The sequence below is a fragment of the Hyperolius riggenbachi genome, chromosome 6 (genome assembly GCF_040937935.1).
Source record: "Hyperolius riggenbachi isolate aHypRig1 chromosome 6, aHypRig1.pri, whole genome shotgun sequence".
NCBI lineage: Eukaryota > Metazoa > Chordata > Amphibia > Anura > Hyperoliidae > Hyperolius > Hyperolius riggenbachi.
Window position 1 is genome coordinate 3,726,028 of NC_090651.1, and position 5,062 is coordinate 3,731,089.

Here is a 5,062-nt window from a genome sequence, read left to right on the forward strand (position 1 = left end):
TGCTCTGCAGAGTCACTGAGATTTGGTGCTCTGCAGAGAGTCACTGAAATTTGGTGTTCTGCAGAGAGCCACTGAGATTTGGTGCTCTGCAGAGAGCCACTGAGATTTGGTGCTCTGCAGAGAGTCACTGTGATTTGGTGCTCTGCAGAGAGTCACTGAGATTTGGTGCTCTGCAGAGAGTCACTAAGATTTGGTGTTCTGCAGAGAGCCACTGAGATTTGGTGCTCTGCAGAGGGTCACTGAGATTTGGTGCTCTGCAGAGTCACTGAGATTTATTGCTCTGCGCAGAGTCAATGAGATTTGGTGCTCTGCAGAGAGTCACTGTGATTTGGTGCTCTGCAGAGAGTCACTGAGATTTGGTGCTCTGCAGAGAGTCACTGAGATTTGGTGCTCTGCAGAGAGTCACTAAGATTTGGTGTTCTGCAGAGAGTCACTGTGATTTGGTGCTCTGCAGAGAGTCACTGAGATTTGGTGCTCTGCAGAGAGTCACTGAGATTTGGTGTTCTGCAGAGAGTCACTGATTTGGTGCTCTGCAGAGAGTCACTGAGATTTGGTGCTCTGCATAGAGTCACTGAGATTTGGTGTTCTGCAGAGAGCCACTGAGATTTGGTGCTCTGCAGAGAGTCACTGAGATTTGGTGTTCTGCAGAGAGTCACTGAGATTTGGTGCTCTGCAGAGAGTCACTGAGATTTGGTGTTCTGCAGAGAGTCACTGTGATTTGGTGCTCTGCAGAGTCACTGAGATTTGGTGCTCTGCAGAGAGTCACTGAAATTTGGTGTTCTGCAGAGAGCCACTGAGATTTGGTGCTCTGCAGAGAGCCACTGAGATTTGGTGCTCTGCAGAGAGTCACTGTGATTTGGTGCTCTGCAGAGAGTCACTGAGATTTGGTGCTCTGCAGAGAGTCACTAAGATTTGGTGTTCTGCAGAGAGCCACTGAGATTTGGTGCTCTGCAGAGGGTCACTGAGATTTGGTGCTCTGCAGAGTCACTGAGATTTATTGCTCTGCGCAGAGTCAATGAGATTTGGTGCTCTGCAGAGAGTCACTGTGATTTGGTGCTCTGCAGAGAGTCACTGAGATTTGGTGCTCTGCAGAGAGTCACTGAGATTTGGTGCTCTGCAGAGAGTCACTGAGATTTGGTGCTCTGCAGAGAGTCACTGTGATTTGGTGCTCTGCAGAGAGTCACTGAGATTTGGTGCTCTGCAGAGAGTCACTGAGATTTGGTGTTCTGCAGAGAGTCACTGTGATTTGGTGCTCTGCAGAGAGTCACTGAGATTTGGTGCTCTGCATAGAGTCACTGAGATTTGGTGTTCTGCAGAGAGCCATTGAGATTTGGTGCTCTGCAGAGAGTCACTGAGATTTGGTGTTCTGCAGAGAGCCACCGAGATTTGGTGCTCTGCAGAGTCACTGAGATTTGTTGCTCTGCGCAGAGTCAATGAGATTTGGTGCTCTGCAGAGAGTCACTGAGATTTGGTGTTCTGCAGAGAGTCACTGTGATTTGGTGCTCTGCAGAGAGTCACTGAGATTTGGTGCTCTGCAGAGAGTCACTGAGATTTGGTGTTCTGCAGAGAGTCACTGTGATTTGGTGCTCTGCAGAGAGTCACCGAGATTTGGTGCTCTGCAGAGAGTCACTGAGATTTGGTGTTCTGCAGAGAGCCACTGAGATTTGGTGCTCTGCAGAGGGTCACTGAGATTTGGTGCTCTGCAGAGAGTCACTGAGATTTGGTGCTCTGCAGAGAGTCACTGAGATTTGGTGTTCTGCAGAGAGCCACTGAGATTTGGTGCTCTGCAGAGGGTCACTGAGATTTGGTGCTCTGCAGAGGGTCACTGAGATTTGGTGCTCTGCAAAGTCACTGAGATTTGGTCCTGTACAGAGAGTCACTGAGATTTGGTGCTGTACGGAGGTTTTCTGACACTCAGCGTTCTACACAGAATCACTGAGCCTCAGTACAGATATGTGACCTGTGGGAGGAGCTGTGCTGGCGACACGTTACGATGAATATTCATATCCATAAGGAGACATTTTACTTTGCTGCAGAGAACCCGTTGTCTGGTTGTAAATCTGGTAAAGTGTTCGCGTTTTTCCTCGCTGATCATGTGACCCGTTTTTCCTCGCTCGGCATGTGACCCGTTTTTCCTCGCTGATCATGTGACCCGTTTTTCCTTGCCCGGCATGTGACCCGTTAAGCAGTCAGGTTATGCCAATTTGCGAAACGTGTTTTTGAAGTGTAATCCCACAAGGCGCCCTCTTCCCAGCCATGGAGCCCCTCCCCATCTGCGTCTGTCAGAGCGGTAAGGCCGCGTTCTGGGAATCGTGCGAATCGCGGGGTGATTAAGGCGTCAGAGCAGCGAGGAGAAAACGCTTTCTTTACGGGATTCATGTCTAATGAGTGAGCTGAAGTCACAACAAAGAGAGATGATCGGCCCTGAAAAGCTGCAGCAGACGCGGAGAGCGGCGGAAGGTTAATGAAGACGTCGGAGGATTGCGGCGTCGGAACACCGCGTTGTTCTCATGCAGAGGTGAGCGAGGCGTCGGGGGAGGAGGAGGGCTTCACTTTACCCTAATCCCACAATCTTTCTCCATAATTACTCCCGGCCTGCCTGTGAATTCTCTTATTATTTCTTTTGTGGTGAAATAAATAAATACGAAAGTTTGACAAGGCCAAACTCCATGAAAGAAACTCTGAGGCGCCGGCGTCTCTTATCTCCTCCGCTGTGACAGATGCGCAGCACCTCAGGAAGAAAGTCCCTAATTACACCCAGAATGGCAACAGAGGCTGAACCACAGACTTCAAACAGAACTTATCATTTAGGCCTCATTAGGACAGATATGAAGATAGTCACCAGCCAGCAATTCATCACCAATACACACTAATATGTCACAGACTGTTGGGCTGCTCCCTGGATGTGAACTCAGGACTCTGTGTTTCTGGCTCTGCATACATTATTGATGAGCCACTTAAAGGATACCCGAAGTGAAATGTGACATGATGAGATAGACATGTGTATGTACAGTGCCTAGCACACAAATAACTAGGCTGCGTTCCTTTTTTTTCTTTCTGTGCCTGAAAGAGTTAAATATCAGGTATGTAAGTGGCTGACACAGTCCTGACTCAGACAGGAAGTGACTACAGTGTGACCCTCACTGATAAGAAATTCCAACTATAAGACACTTTCCTAGCAGTAAATGGCTTCTGAGAGCAAAGAAAAGATAACAAGGGGAATTTCTCATCAGTGAGGGTCACACTGTAGTCACTTCCTGTCTGAGTCAGGACTGAGTCAGCCACTTACATACCTGATATTTAACTCTTTCAGGCACAGAAAGAAAAAAAGGAACACAGCATAGTTATTTGTGTGCTCAGCACTGTACATACACATGTCTATCTCATCATGTCACATGTCACTTTGGGTATCCTTGAAGCAGTTGCTGCCACCCAGCAGTGCTGTATCTGGAATTGCTGTCTCTGAACCGACCTCATCTGCATTAACAAGAGCCCATTATAGTGGCTCTGAATCTCAGAGACTCCGAGCGCTTCCTGGTCAGCAGATCACGGCCAGGTCATCAAGCGGGCCTTCCATCTTTTTGAGATGAGAAAGAGGGACACTTAAGCCACACCCCTGCCACATCCCTAACCACGCCCCCATCACACCCCTAGTCATGCATACTATAAAGATAAGAAAAATATGTTGTTTTATAATTCAAACCACACTGGTCCTTTCTATCCTGGTTAATTTTCCTTCATATTAACATTTTAAAATTAGTAATATATCAATTTAAAGGGAACCTTAACTGAACAGGGGGGTAAAGAGTTTCACTTACCTGGGGCTACTACCAGCCCCCTGAAGCAGTCCTGTGCTCTCGGAGCCGCTCTGGAATCCTCCGGTCCCCCGCTGTCACTTAGACAAAAATACGCGTTGCCGCATTCCGCACGCGTAGATATGCGGCAACGCCAATTTGCGAAATGTGTCTTTGAAGTGTAATCCCACAAGGCGCCCTCTTCCCAGCCATGGAGCCCCTCCCTGTCTGCGTCTGTCTGAGCGGTAATGCCGCGTTCTGGGAATCGTGCGAAGCCCGGGGTGATTAAGGCGTCAGAGCGGCGAGGAGAGGAAACGCTTTCTTTACGGGATTCATGTCTGAGTGAGCTGAAGTCACAACAAAGAAAGATGAACGGCCCTGAAAAGCTGCAGCAGACGCGGAGAGCGGCGGAAGGTTAATGAAGACGTCGGAGGATTGTCGGCCGGCCGCTATGCGTATTATTGGACGCATTCCCTACTGCAATTAGGGCAATTGCGTACAAAAATACGCGTTGCCGCATTCCGCACGTGTAGATATGCGGCAACGCGTATTTTTGTATCCGTCCGCAACAGCGCTAATTGCAGTAGGGAATGCGTCCAATAATACGCATGGCGGCCGGCCGACTGGTGAGTCGTCAAAAACGAAACTAAGTGACAGCGGGGGACCGGAGGATTTCAGAGCGGCTCCGAGGGCACAGGACTGCTACAGGGGGCTGGTAATAGCCCCAGGTAAGTAAAACTCTTTACCCCCCGTTCAGTTAAGGTTCCCTTTAAAGGATGGGAATAAAGTTTAGAGTTAATCAAACACATTTTAAGTAGAGAAATATATATATTTACATACAGTAGAAAGAGGGACAAAGTCCTGAAAGAGGGACAAATGAGGAGGAAAGAGGGACAGAGGGACAGGGCTCCCAAAGAGGGACTGTCCTTTTGAAAAAGGGACATTTGGAAGCTATGCCACCCTACCACCAGTGCAGAGGTTCACAGGCTACCTGACAATCCTGACACTATTACCGCCTGCCAATCATCTACGGGTGAGTCTTCCTCATATTTGCTGTTCAGGCCACAGAGCACCCACCCTGCATGTGGGGAAAACTCAGCACAATGGCCGTCAGACCTGCCCAAATCATAGCTCCCAACTGTCCCTCTTTTGGAGGGACAGTCCCTCTGTCCGGCCTCATTGTCCCTCTTTTAGGACTTTGTCCCTCTTTCTATGTAAATATATATATTTCTCTACTAAAGAAAATATGTTTGATTGACTTTATTCCC